The following is a 15,871-nucleotide window of genomic DNA, read 5'->3' as shown; positions in this document are numbered from 1 at the left end:
CATCATCTGTAAACATATTTAGATAGCTTCCATTTCCAATATTACTATCTATGCCATTTATATATACTAAAAACATAACTGAGCCCTGTGGAACTCCGCTGGTCACTTCCCCCCATGATGAGTAATTCCCCCTTAATATTGTTCTCATTTCCCTTTTTCTGAGAAAATCCTGCATCCAACAGTGGAGATTGCCTTGGATACCTCCTTGATGGTACAGCTTCCATAAAAGTCTTTGGTGTGGTACTTTGTCAAATGCTTTCTTAAAATCTAAATAGATACTGTCCACCCATCCCTCTCTTTTCTGTACTGTTTCTCTAACTTTGTCATAATTGCTTAGAAGATTAGTACTGGTAACAAATGATTTTCCCTTCCTAAAACCGAACTGCCTCTCTTTTATCATACCATGTTCTAGATGTTTTACCCAAACTTCCCTTATCAGCTTTTCTAGTATCGTACAACACTGGTCAGTGATACTGGTCTGTAGCTGAGTAGTTCTCATTGTGTTCTCATTGTGTTAAATTTGACTAGTGTACAGGTATTTGTAGACCTCACAGGTGGTTAAGAGGGATGAGTAAAGGACTCATGAATGGAATGGAATGAAATGGAATGGAATAAAAAAAAAAAAAAAAAAAAAAGGAAAGCGAGCACCAAGCCACTCAATGACTAAGTTTCCCCCTGGGGAGGGGGGGGGATAGAATACCTCCTCAGTATCCCTGCTTGTCGTAAAAACCGTCTAAAAGGGGCGCTTTAATCTTCATCCTTCCTCTTTTCCCCTTCTGCTTCTTGTACTTTATCTGTCCCACCTCTCTGCCTTATATTTTCACTTTAATACCCACCCAACTCCTATTGTAGTGCCATATAGTCATTGAGTGGCTTGGTGCTCGCTTTCCTTTCTTTTTTTTTTTTTTTTTTTTATAATCCATTCCATTCAATGATTAAGTTATATGGCACTAACTTGGGTGGGTATTGAAAATATATGGCAGAGAGGTGGAACAGATAAAGTACAAGAAGCAGAGGGGGAAAAGGGGAAGGATTTTTAGTCGGCTTTTACGACAAGCAGGGATACTGAGGAAGTATTCTATCCCCCCCTCCCCGAGGGGAAAGGATTCGTGAGATAACCGTGACTGGGAGCTGGCTTAGTTCCCATTGATAGTACCCCTCTGGGGATGGGGCACAGAATACTTCCTCAGTATCCCTGCTTGTGGCAAAAGGGGCACTTTAATCTATCCTTCCTTTCTTCCCACTCTGCTCCTGTACTGTATCTGTCTTACCTCTCTGCCTTACATTTTCACTTTAATACCCACCAAACCCTCTTCCATTATAGTGCCATGTAGTTTTAGCTTAGTACTGGCGCTTATTATTCGCCTCCTCTTGTACTTCATGTGTCTTATCTCTCAGCCTTATATTTTCACTTTAATAACCACCCAACCCCCTTCCACCTCAGTGCCATATTTTCATTGGCTTGGTGCTAACTTTTGCTCCTTTTTTTTTTTTTTTTTTTGTATTACTGTATTCAATGCATTTCCACTGATAGTACAGTATATTATATCCTGTGCTACTGGACACGACAGGGTTTATGTTACTGCACATGTGTGCAGATTTAAATAAACGATTGGTATTAAAATATGCCAATCAGTGATGTGTAGTAATGTACCCAATGTCCTGAATAACCTAACTTAGGATTTTTTTTTTTTTTTTATAATTTCCCATAACTAGTATCTGAAGTGATCTCAGTGACGTAACTGAAAAGGGTTTTTACTTTATCATTATCCTTTGAATCAGTAGCAGTGCTGTAACAGTGTGAACAGGAAACTTCACTAAGCATACCCTACTGGAGTGCATACTGTTTTCATAGTGTTTGGAGTTAAAAGAACTTTTCCATAAATGAAATTTAGAGGCTAATTTTTATTTCACATTGACTGAACTTGAACTATACTGGACTAGCCTAACACTCTTAAGTGAGATTTCTCAAACCTAAAGGGAGATGTAAGATTTCTCAAAACTACAGGGATTGGATTGGATAATTGGAAAGAAAAGGAAAAGGAAAAGTTTGCACCAAGCCACTTATTGACTCTATGGCACTTAAAAGAGGTTGGGTGGGTATTAAAGTGAATATATAACGCAGAGAGGAAGCTATCCAAATATGTTTGCAGATGATGCAAAAATTCAAAAGAAAATTACTAACATAGATTCTTGCAAAGAGCTCCAAGAGGAACTGAACAAGCTTCATGAATGGAGCAATAAATGGCAAATGGAATTTAATGTGGATAAGTGTCATGTAATAAAATTTGGTAAAAGTGAGAAAAGACCAGATTGGTATTATAAGTTAGGGAGATCAACCCTACTGTACACATATCAGAAAAGGAGAAGGACCTAGGAGTAATTATCAGTAACACTCTATCTCCTGATGATCACATCAGTGAGATGGTACGAAACATGTATACACTGCTTGCTAATATGAGAATAGCATTCACATATATAAATGAAGATATGCTGAGGAAGGTATTCATCAGACCAACTCTGGAGTATGCATCACAGTAGTCTGGAATCCTCATCTCAAAAAACACAGATAAGATTGAAAAAGCACAACGGGCCACTACAAGATGGGTACCAAGCTTAAGGGATTTAAGTTACTGAGAAAGACTGGAAAGACTGAATTTACCAACGCTGCAGGAGACGAGGAGGAGACATGATTATGCTATATAAATGCATATCAGGGGAACAGAAAATAGACATAAATGAATATATATCATATGTGTTAAGCAACGTTGGGTCTGGTTAGTACTTGGATGGGTGACCGCCTGGGAACACCAGATGCTGTTGGCATCCCTACGTGTCAAGTGGGGTTGGTGGAGGATTAGTGCCCCTCCCTGTAAAACAATTAACTCTAAGCCCTTGACCACCCCGTTTGGGATACATGGCGTCTGGCAATGGATGGATGGATGGTGAAGCATCAGCAAGAGAACATTGCAAAATACAGCATAAAAAGATAGGTGATAAAGATATAAGGAAATTCAGTTTCCCTAATAGGACAATTGATCAGTGGAATGCACAACCTAATGGGGTAGTGTGTGCCAAAACTATTTATAATTTCAAGGATATGTATGATAAAAATGGCTTAATACACGGGACAGTACGAGTTTGACTCATTCCTGTAAAGATACAAAGCTAAGGCAATCCTCACGCCTAACAGATTAGATAACTCGTCCCCAGTTGATTAATTATGTTTATCCAACCTAACTCATTCATCTATCTATCTATCTATCTATATACCTAGGCTGCTTCCCCCAAGGAAAGGGAGGTAGCCGAGACAGGACGACACACTCTCCATTTACTCATCCATTTAAACACATTCATTCACATCTTAGCCCCAAAGGGGAGAACGGACAGATCCTCACCGCACCACACCGCACAAGGGTCAACTGCGCAATGCAATCAGTGACATCCGCAGCAGGGCCCGACAGCAGAACTGGTTTACCTCTGCCACATCATAACACCCATCCCCTTACCCGCACCTGACCTGACTAGCTGATCAGACCAAATGCGGGAGAATATCCCCTCAGGGCGGCGTCATTACTTATTTATTCACAATTTCTCTCCATTTATTTCTGTCACGCACAGCCACTCTTCCTTGCTCAACAGACATCCCTCTCGCATCCAGCGCTCTCTTCACACTGTCCATCCATCCTATTCGTGGTCTTCCTCTCAGCCTTACACCTTTCACATCAGATCTAGTTATCTTTTTCACCAATCGCTCAGTATCCATTCTCTCCATATGCCCAAACCATCGCAACACCCTCTGCTCAACTCTACCAGCCACCTCATTCATACCTTAGAAATTCGAATTTTTACTGCTTTCCACCTAACCTAATTTAATTTAAGGGTGGAAACTACCCGAGAAAGCTTTGAGACGAATGATACGAGAAGCCGGAATGACCATTTGCCGTTTGTAAACAAAGAGCGAGAGGCTCCGATCATGTTACCCCTACAGAGATCAGAGGACAAATGGCATATTTGTGGCGGCCTCTGGCAATCACTGCGCATGCGCCTTAGGGGGCGGACAGGGAGACAGATTTATTATAACGCTACACCGACACCGCATACAGCCACACACACCACCCTGCCGCACTCCAGCCTCCAGAGTTGCTAGATGTGTCTAACGATGCAACCCTTCACCGCACTGTCCTCGGTACGAGAGCAAGATAGTTGCCAGTTCGCGCTTAAAGATAGAGATATCTCGCCAGGCAGAGATGGAGAGAGAACGAAATCTACTCTGATTTCTGCTCTGCTTACTCACTACACAATTAGTCCCTTTGCACAGGAGAGTAAGATCTTTCTGTTTCACCTGCAGGATCACGAGCGGTTGCACCTTATCGTAACCCAGCATGGAACACCAAGTGTCGTTGCACCACTGGCACCAAAACTAGGTTTCGTCGCACCGCTGGCGCCAAAATATGTATCAGCAGCATAGGAATCTCGCCACTGTAACCGTTTCGGCTATGGTATTCCTCAACTAGTCATATATCAGCTTGGAACCCCACAGCTGATCACCAATTTATATCAGCTGAATCGTGACCTCACAGTTCCAAGCAAGATTATAGCGTTGCTCCTGGTTAAGTCACCTCCGGCTGACACTCCACCAAAACGTCTTCTCACACACTGGAGATGGTGGGAATCGGTGTAGAATCCTGCTGAAGGAATGTAGAGGTAGCGTTTGCAGAGTGAACTGAAATAGAGCAGATTAAATCTCTCTTTATTGGCCACATAAAGATATAACTGCGACACAGAGAGAGCTCAGAGTTGTACGTCCCTCTCGTTCTAGTGATACATGCTTTCTGCTGTTAGCCGCCTTCCCCCGCTGGGGAGTGGCACTGGAATCAGCATAAAATAGAGATGCCAAACCCCACAGACAACTGGGATTTATACATGAACTGAAGCATCATAACTACACCATGTACATTATACACCTCAATAAAGTAATATTGATTACATTAAAGTATACCAGCAAGGTAAATATTTCCCGAAAGACTTAACATACATACAATTCATATTTCTCTGTCGCCATCCCTTTCCTCTAGGTTATGATTAAAAGAAGATGTTAGAGTGCGCATCTTATCCCTAGCCACACCTTACAGTGAAATGGCGTTTGTTGGTTTATCATTCATACTACATTGCACATTGTTAATTATGAATAAACAACTTTATATGCAACATGTAACAATAGTATGGAACTATAACTAGTCTTGGAAACAATATTGGCACCAGAACAGCCTTTCGACCCATTAATTATATATATATATATATATATATATATATATATATATATATATATATATATATATATATATATATAAATATATATATATATATATATATATATATATATATATATATATATATAAAATGCATAGATAGATAGATAGATTGACTGATAGATAGATGCATACATACATACAGATACCCCCGGTGAACTTCCTTATTGTATAAATCTTAAAGCATTTCTCTAGGGAATATTTGGTCAAAGCCTCACATCTCTTTCTAGTTTCGTCTCTTTCTAGTTTCATTCGTCAGATATGCTCTTTAATTATGTTCAAGTTTAATTTTATATTTAACCATATATTTGACCCTTTTCACCCAAAATTTCCTCGCCTCCTCCTCTGATGATCCTCAGTTAGTATTAAAGTTCAAGTTTGATTCCAGCCAATAGTTTATCCATATTGTTGCTAACAACCAAACAGACACAGACAAACAAAGCCAACAATATCAGTGCGGAGATATGGAAATTACAGTACAGCTTGTGTGTGTATGTCTTACGACCGTGTAAAATATTGATATACTGATAAAATATTTGACACTTTAAATCAAATTATGTAGTTTAGTACCAAGGTGCACGTCATCATACTGGTTACTTGCACATGTTACTGTTGTTGGTCAGGAGCACGGTACGTCTCAAGCAAGACCAATAAGACTACTTATTGATCTTGCTCTGAAGGTCAGCACTGTCCAACCACACGGGTAACGGTCATCATTGAACATGTCAGTACCCAGCTGATGGATGAATTATCGATGAGTGATATCTCTGATGTGTCATTACAGAAAAATGATGCTTTGAAAATTTGACATGCCCTGTTATGGCCATTGCATCTGCTGTTTTCATGAAGACTAAACCCATACAAAATTCGTAACCCCCCCATTATCCACTTCTCTGTTGAAAATATCTATAATTTTCCGTCCATTATTTCAAAATTTAAGGGCAAGAAAAGTAGCTATATGTTTTGTGGACACTACACATCACTGGACACGAGTCTTCCCACTCCTCACACATACTCCCTTTCTCATCCTGGTCCTAGTTCGGTATCCCAAGTTTATACCTCGGTCTTTCTTGTAATTACTAACGTAATTTGTTAGCAAGATGATTAATGGGAGCCATATGGTAATGACATAAATAGAATCACAGCCGTTCTATGAAAAATGTCTTTTATCTTAAAACATCGATTGAACATTTAAATACGCAGCTCACATGCCATGATTTAAGGTCACACAGCATACCCAGTGCAGGAAATGAAGAAAGACTAAAATAATGACACATGGGATGGAACTTTGATTTATATAATGATAGCATTTCATTTCACGCACATATAAATCTCATACTGGTATTAATTATATGGATGACGTTGGTTGGTCAGTGGGGTGTGCCAGCTGAAGTAGATGGGAATGGTAGTGCTTTGGTGGACATCTGTGCTGGTAAGGGGTTGGCAATAGCCAACACCTACTTTCGTCATAAGATGATCCACCGGTATACATGGAGAGTAATGAGGAGGATGGATGGTGAACTTGTTGAACGAAAGGCAATGATAGACTACGTGTGTGTGGATGAGCGAATGAGAAGACAAGTGTTGGATGCAAGGGTGTGGAGAGGGTGGGGGAATGGAGTCTCGGACCATCACTTAGTGATGGCCAAGGTAGAGCTGCAAAGAAAGTGGTTGAGGAGACGAAGGGGAAGACAGGAGGAAGCAGCTCCTGTGAGAAGAGTGGAGAAATTGCAAGACAGTGAGAAAATGACAGAGTATAAGAGCATAGTGGAAGAAAGATTGGGAAGGTATAAGCCAGAGCAGATGGAAGGGGTGGAAGACGTATGTAAGATATTCACGGAAGAGATAAGCGCAGCGTGTGAGGCGGTTTGTGGAGTGAGGAGGAGATGCAAGGGTGTGCAAGGGACAGCATGGTGGAATGATGAGGTGAAACGAGCTGTGGAACAAAAGAAGAAGGCATATGGTGAATGGTTGGCGAGTAGAGGTAGGGGAGAAGATGAGAAAGAGAAGAAAGAGGTATATGTGAGCAGGAGAAGGGAGGTTAAGAGACTGGTGAAGGAGAGTAAGAAGAAAGTGGATGAAGAGTTTGGGAGGAATCTGAGTGTGAAATGGAGGGAGAGTAAGAAATTGTTTTGGAAGGAGGTAAAGAAAGTAAGGCAGTGTGAAAGGGGAAATAGTAGGGGAGTGAAAGATAGGAATAATAGATTGTTGGTGGAGAAGAGAGAGAAATTGAGGAGATGGAAGGAGCACTTTGAGGATTTGTTGAATGTAGAGAGTGAGAGCAGTGTGTGAGTATAAGTGGTTGGGGAATGGCTGGGAGAAGAAGAGATGAGAGGAGGGAGGAAGAGATCAGTAGGTCGGAAGTAGTGGAAGCGATGAAGAAGATTAAGCTGGAAAAGGCCCCAGGAATTGATGGAGTGTGTGGTGAAATGCTTAGGTATGGGGGTGAGATTGTTGTGGAGTGGATCTGGAAGTTGTGTAGATTGGCTTGGGAAGAGGGAAGGGTTCCAGAGGACTGGAAATCAGGTATAATTGTTCCTCTGTACAAAGGAAAAGGGGAGAGAGAAATATGTGGTAACCATAGGGGTATTTGCCTTCTTAGTGTGACTGGTAAAATATATGGTAGAATACTCATTGATAGGGTTAGGCATATGACAGAGGAGCTAGTTGGAGAAGAACAAGGGGGATTTAGGAAGGGAAAAGGGTGTGTAGATCAGATATTTGTTCTAAGATGTTTAGTGGAGAAGTATCTAGAGAAGGGAAGGAAAGTGTATGCTGCCTTCATGGACTTGGAGAAAGCTTATGACAGAATAGATAGGCAAGGTATGTGGAAGGTATTAAGAATATATGGAGTGGAGGAAATTGTTGAGTGCTGTGAAGAGTATGTACGAGGGAGCTAGGGCTACGGTGCGAGTGGATGGTGAGCTGAGTGAGTTCTTTGATCTCAATGTGGGACTGAAACAGGGGTGTGTGATGTCTCCATGGCTGTTTAATATATATATGGATGGGGTTGTAAAGGAGGTGCAAGGTAGGGCAGTGGATGTGGGGGTGGCCCTAATGAATGAGGGTGAGATTTGGAAGCTTCCGGTGTTGCTATTTGCTGATGATACAGTATTGTTGAGTGAAGATGAATGGGAGTTGCAAGGTTTGGTGAATGAATTTGGGACAGTGTGTAGGAGGAGGAAGCTGAAAGTTAATGTAAACAAAAGTAAAGTTATGGTGTTTGAGAGGAATGAAGTCACAGAGTGTGCAGTGAGGTTAGATGGTGAGCATGTGGAGAATGTGAGTGCATTCAAGTACTTGGGTAGTGTGATGAGTAAGGATGGAACTTTGGGGGATGAAGTACGTGAAAGGGTACAGCAGGGAAGAAAGGTTGTTGGTACACTGAAAGCAGTGATGAGAAATAGGGAGGTGAGTATGGAAGTTAAGAAGTCACTGCATGATGGTATTGTGATCCCTACCCTGACGTATGGAAGCGAGGCGTGGACCTTGCAAGAGGGGAACAAGTCAAGAGTGAGAGCAGTGGAAATGAGTTACTTGAGAGGAGCATGTGGAGTGACGTGGAGGGACAGGTTGACGAATGAAGAAGTGAAGGAACGTTGTGGGGTAGATGTGGATGTGGTTGAAAAGATTAGGAGAAATACACTGAGGTGGTTTGGACATGTGGAGAGAATGGAGAATGAAAGACTGACTAAGAGGGTGTATGTAGGTGAGGTGGAGGGAGGGAGAGGGAGGGGTAGACCGAGGATGAGGTGGAGGGATGGAGTTGAGAGGTATATGAGGGAGGGGGGGGTGAGTTGGGGGGAGGGGAGTCAAATGGTGGGTGACAGAGTGACTTGGAGGCGTTTTGTCTGTGGCCACCCTTTGCGGGATTAGGGCGTCGGGCTATAGATAAATAGATAGATAGACGTTGAATGAAGGCACGTAAAGACCTGCAATATTGGTTGGATGATTTGCCTACAGTCAGTGAGTCAAAAATCAAGATAAGTTTTATATGCCTGAACTAATTAGTCGAGAATTTATTCACCAAATATCACTCCAGCCTCTGCTTATATTAACTAACTCCCTTTGAAAATTATCCAGCTAGGCAGTTTGACAAATGCCGCATAATGGCAGGTACATGAACGAACACGTTGCCTCTATGACGGAGCAGGATGTGAGGAAGGGCAGGATAGGAAGAGTGAGTACTTGTTAGATGGGGAGGGCGGATTTATTGGAACTGTGAGTGGGGGTAAGAAAAGTGCAGCTGAGTGTTGGATGAGACAAATGGACTAGGAGAGTATTATGCTAGAGCGGAAGGGTTGAATTTGCACGAAATTAATGGGTGGGAAGGAGGACAGGGAAAAATAAACTGCATATGGAGACTGTAAATCTGAATGTATTATGTTGAAGTGTAGATCCCAGTACTGCGAACATACAAATTTCACCTCAGCTATGGTTTTCAAAGTTGTCAGGTATCATTGCAATACCTGCCAGAGTCTAGTGTTGGGCAAGAATGCCTAAGATTATCACTGTAAGGGTGACTAGGCTATATGAATATAAACTCACGGTTTATTGTGCTTTCTCATTACGGCTTATATATTGGCTCAAGATTTTCATACGTCAGAGCTTGTAATCTTCATTTTCTCTGACCCTTTTCTCTCCTACCCAACTAGTTTACTATGCCGTGCAATTTTGGTGTCCGTACTAACGATATCAATTCGTTAGAAAATATACAGAGAAGAACGATAAAAATGATACTGTACATGATGTTCGAAGCCTGTCATATGAATGCAGACTAAAAAGACGAAATCTGCACTCACTAGAGAGGCGTCTAGTGAGTGGAGACTTAACTGAGGTGTTTATGTGGCTGAAGGGATTAAGTATGGGATGTATTAGCAAGGTACTCAAAGTGAGCATAGAGGAAAGAACTATGAAGGAATGGTTTCGAACTAGATAAATTCCGTTTTAACAACGAAACAGGTAGAAGGTGGCTTGGCAGCAGAGTAGTAGACGAACGGAATAAGCTACCTATTATAGTAATGTAGTTGCTGCCACTTCCAATGAGTTTCAAGCATAGGCTAGATAAACATATGACAAATAAGGGGTGAGTATAAAAAAATCCTTATAACCAGTACTAATTCATCCTTTTTTCTTTTCAGGTTACACTATGATGGTCTTTTCTCCTTTCACACTTTCCCATAAAATGCCCATGCCAGTTTTTCTATTCTGCGTGATGTTCCTTCTGACTTTTTCCTGCCGGCTTCGGCTGGAGGGTTTGAAGGGCGGGGAAGAGCCTTCTTTACTCTCCTTGTCTCATTCTAGTAGTTCAGTTACTCTTTTATAGGAGTTGCTTAGCATGGGCCAACTGGCCTGCTGCAGTTATCCTCTCTTATGTTCTTATGTACTTATTGTCGTAATAGATCATTTACATGATCGTAAGTTAAAGTAGTTCAGGAAATTGTTAATATTGTTTTCAGTCATGCTAATATATACAAAAAAATTAGAAAGTAGCCTACTCATCCTATTAATATGTTGAAAAGTAGGCTATCAAATTCGAAAGTGAAATCGTGCCTCACGTATTTAGTGGATACGCACTTAGCAGCCAGAGTACGCATGTAGGCGGGGTTTGGGTTTCGCAAGCCGTGACGTAGTGGGTAGTACTCGAGTGGCCAGATGTCACCGTCTCTCTCTCTCTCTCTCTCTCCACTGTTGAATATTTTTCCACTGCTCGTCTTTTTTCCCATTACCAAGACCTTTTTTCACACTCCTACTGCTCGTTGTTGCTGTCATCATGGCTGTAATGAAGCGGTTAATAATCACGAATAACCGTAAAATTATTGTTCTTGACAGGAGATCGTCATTAAGGAATACATTTTTACAATTAAGTGATGTGTTTAGAGAGAGAGAGAGAGAGAGAGATTTTAGGGGTGGGGGGGAAGAGGAAGAATGAATCACTGCCATCAGTTGCCAGTTAGGTATATTGTTTCGTGAATTTGGTGTGTGTGAAATGCCCAAGTTCTTCTACCTCTCCGTTAAGTACTTGAGAACATAAGAAGGGAAGATAACAACATATCTGCCAGCTCATTTTAACATGACAAAATTAACGTTTATTGTGTTGAAACATTATGATGGAAACATTGGAAGGAATATGAGTGAGGTCAAGGCCATGCTTTACTTAATCTCTCTCTCTCTCTCTCTCTCTCTCTCTCTCTCTTTCCCAAATTAAAATGGATAGCACGAATACATGTAATAATAAGAATGATAATAATAGTAGCAGTAATAAAACAATAATAATCACAATAATAATAATAATAATAATAATAATAATAATAATAATAATACTGAGTTTGAACTACAGTAATATTAACTATAGTAATAATAATATTAATAAGCACCATCAGCACCAATGTGAAAATAGTAAATTATTTTAAAGGTATGGTTAAGGCCAAAATTTACTCTCTCTCTCTCTCTCTCTCTCTCTCTCTCTCTCTCTCTCAAATTAAATGGGTAGTACGAAAACATGTAATAATGATAAAAAATTATGAAATAATAGTAATAATAATCATCATCATCTTTATTAGTGGTAGGTGGTGGCGACCATCATCCACTCACTTGATGTAGTGCTGCCTACTTCTTCCGTAGCCTTTATCATTCTTTTTCTGTGCCTGCCCTCCTCTCTTCCTATTTCTCCCATCTTTCCTGTCACTGCTTAATGCTTTTCTTTCCGTTACAGGTGGCTTTACATTGAGTGACAAGCCAAATGGTTTCCTGTAAGCCAAGAAACTATTTACAACGCTGGGTGGTAACCATATAACCAAACCATACGTGCTCCCTAAGTGTCAAGTGGGTTTGTGGAGGGTTAGTGCCCCTCCCTGTAAAACAAGTCAAATGGGCACCCCGTACGGGATTATGGCGTCTGGCAATAGATAGATAGATAGATCATCATTATAATGAGTTTAAACTACAGTAATAATAACTATAGTAATAATAATATTAATAACCACCATCAGCACCAATGTGAAAATAGTAAATTATTTTAGAGGTATGGATAAGGCCATAATTTACCCTTCTCTCTCTCTCTCTCTCAGACCAAAAAGCTTTCAGTCTATCGTCTCCATGTTTTTTATTATTATTATTATTATTATATAAACATTCTGTGCCTGTTATGATAGGTAAATGAAGCATTGGTACGGCCCCTGGTCTGAATCTTATTTGATCTGAAGGTATTGGTAGTCCTAGTAACTCATATTTAAGACTTCTTTCGTATGCTGTAGCTTCAAAATGGCGGTTGCATATATACGAAGTGGCAGGACTCATATCATATCGTCGTTTGCATACATTAATCCATTTGCGCCTGTTCTTCATCTTAGAGAAATGTATCAAAAGTAATATTGCCAGCCTTTACATATATGGAGTGGCAGCCAGAGACTGCACAAGTATTGGGCATTCTGCATTAACAGACGTCGCGCCAGAAAACAGGGTTCCTACTGATAGGTACTCTGTCCCTGACATCCCTAGACTTCCCTCTGCCCTCTCTGCTGACTCGTACAACCCAAGGATAAGAGAGAGAAAAAAAAGGATAGTCCACTGAAACGACATAAATTAAGCTCCGCCCAAAATTCATGACGTCACGAGCTAGGCTCTCGTCATCTGGTGAGTGGCGCGCATCACTCACCAGATGGGCCTATCAATCATATCCCTTTTATTTGCCATAAACCAATCACTCCAAAAGCTATTCTCATTGCTATAATATATTGTACCTTGCCTCTCTAATTGCATTTATTTTCTCACTGCATTCCTGCTCAACCACTCCTTTGTTCATCCATCACCAGATATTCTCCCTTATCACTCTCATCCATAAAACTTAGTTCAATATCCTTTCCAGTCATGCATGCTACTTCCACTAAAATGCTGATCGTTTTCAGTCTTATCGAGTAGACATACAGAAAACGTTAGTACATAACCAAGGAGATTAAAGACAAATTAATATTTTATGCTTTATAACATAGCCAGGTAGGTCACAGACAATCAAATTAATATTTAATTATTTAATTTATAATTTTCCATATATCATATTAGTCTCACCGAACAGTATTAGTGAACATGAACATTGTATAGGTTAGATTATTGTTTCACGAGAGAGAGAGAGAGAGAGAGAGAGAGAGAGAGAGAGAGAGAGAGAGAGTGGTGAAAAAAAAAAAAAAAAAAAACTGACAATAAGAAGGTGGAGGGTGGAAGCGAGGGAAGAGGAAGGGAAGCAGGAAAGAAGAGAACAGGGACATGCCAAAAGGAATGGGAAAAGACATGAATAAAGTTGAGAAAGGGAGAGAAATACAAAAACACAAAAAATATAGATAGTGAAAATGAAGGGATGGGAAGCAGGGGAAAAGGATTAGGAAAGTAGAGGGAGGGAGGGAAGGATAAAGGTAAGGAAGAAAGTGGAAGGAGGGAGATGTGGGACGAAGTGGAGTGTGGAATGAAATGGTGAGAGGTATGGGAGACAAAGAGATGAAGGTAAGAGGGAAGTAACACTTGGGAGAAAAAGGGGAGGAAGTGGAGTGGTGATAGGTTAGGGAGGGAAGGAGACAGGTGAGAGAGTGAGGTTGATGAGAAAGAGAGGAGAGAGGTAGGTTATGGAGGAAAGGAGAAAACTACTGAACTGTGAACAGCACTTACTGCATTAAAATGATGCAACTCAAGTTATACATTGTGCTCACTTACTAGGACACTCCAAACTTAAAATATTCTATCACATAATAACATTGTACAGTACAGAACATTGACAACATAACTTGCAATCGTCACATTATTACATATTAGTATACAGTATATTATATACGGTACATACATACATAAAATAATATACCTATGATACATTTTCTTCTCAAAACTGTTCATCCAAATTATTAAAACATCTGCCAAACTGAATAGACTATTTTGTCATTATTACTCTTAACTGCTTAACATAGTTAATTTACAATTTTCTTCATCTTTTTTCCAGCATTCTTACAATTAACACCCTTACATTCTTTAAGTGCACGATTAAGCTCCCTAATCCTAAAATATATTCTGCACCTAACAAAAAAAGTTGCTACCCCTTTTGGAATGTATGGAGGCAGTGTAACCATTTGCATAACATGCTCAACACTTCCTTTTCCCTCCTTCAGTGATATGCCATGGTACTTTCTGAATAGGTGTTCTAAAGTAAGGAAGAAACTTCGATGTTCAGGATTTATTTTTTTCAAACCACCTTTGTTTATAAATGCATCCCAAGAGCTGCAACTATCATCAGTTAATGAGGTTCCTAATTCTGGATATTTGAATTTGAATTTGTGTACTACAAAACCAAGGAAATGGTCAAATGCTTCTTTCTCGGGAAACGTAATATGCAACACCTCCTCACATTGCTCAACATGGGTTTCAAGTTCATCAGGTGTGGGACTAATCTCTGGAGTGAATACATATGATACAAGATTTCCATCACCATCTGCATTTTCTAACTCTTCTTTTGAAACTTCCTGTACACCACTTGCAATTAAGGGAGTAGATTCCACCTCTGCACAGTTTGTACTAGGTGAAATTACTGAAGTTTCTTTTCCCAGTAGGTAAATTTTCAAGCGATGTTGGAATGACAGTGGTGATGGGTGATCATAACATCTACCCATCTGGCGTATTACACTAAAAAAATGGTCCAGAACATCCTGATTTAACCTCCTTGTGAGTATATACCTTACATTAAACCTTTCAGAAAGGGAATCATACAGTGTCTCCAGTGACCTACATGAGAGTAAGATCCCTTTCTGAAATGGAAGAAACTTCCCTTTCACTCTTAAAGATTTTATGGTGGACAGTGTCAGAGAGTTTTTTCATTTGCTCATCACTCTTTTGGAAGGCATGTCTTTTTCCATTTAAGTCTCTCTTAATGCTGCTATTTAATATATCAAACCAGTCATTTATTACTTGAATAAATTCAGAGGTTGAAGACCAGTTACTGCTCTTGATGGTACCACACTGTCCAAAAAATGATATAGCTTTTGAAACAGTTTCTGATAGCAGCTGAACTGCAAACTTTACTCTTTGCCTCTGAGCTCCTTGTACTGAAATATGATGATTAGTAAGTTTGTGAGCTACTTTCAGATTTCCTGTATCTACCGTCATGAGATCTATGACTGGGTTGGTATTAACTATGACAGACTTATCTGGAGTATGAAAGCCACTATCTAAAAAATGATTTCTCACAAGCTTGATGAGGTGTGGAACATCGGCAAAAACATGAATCTTTCGGCTGGGATCAAATGGATTGGTGAATGAATTTTGATTTTCATTAATACCCATCTTATTCAAGAGGTAGCTATTTGAACCACCCATGTCACATACAGTAGCATGAACTTCATACCCACTTTCTTCTACTGCTCTAATAATTGTGTTCAATAATTCTTCAGTAATTCTGGTATCCAATTCATAAAATATGACCTGCTTCCAGCAGCCTAATAAGCCTCTCACCATGACAACTTGAACATAATTATGGGGTGACAGTACACTTTCCTCAGCTCTATTAAATTCCCAGGCCTTGGTAA

Source organism: Coenobita brevimanus, chromosome 110 (genome assembly GCF_032717465.1).
Source record: "Coenobita brevimanus isolate Jiangsu-jjx chromosome 110, ASM3271746v2, whole genome shotgun sequence".
Classification (NCBI taxonomy): domain Eukaryota; kingdom Metazoa; phylum Arthropoda; class Malacostraca; order Decapoda; family Coenobitidae; genus Coenobita; species Coenobita brevimanus.
Note: the sequence above shows the minus strand (reverse complement) of the source record.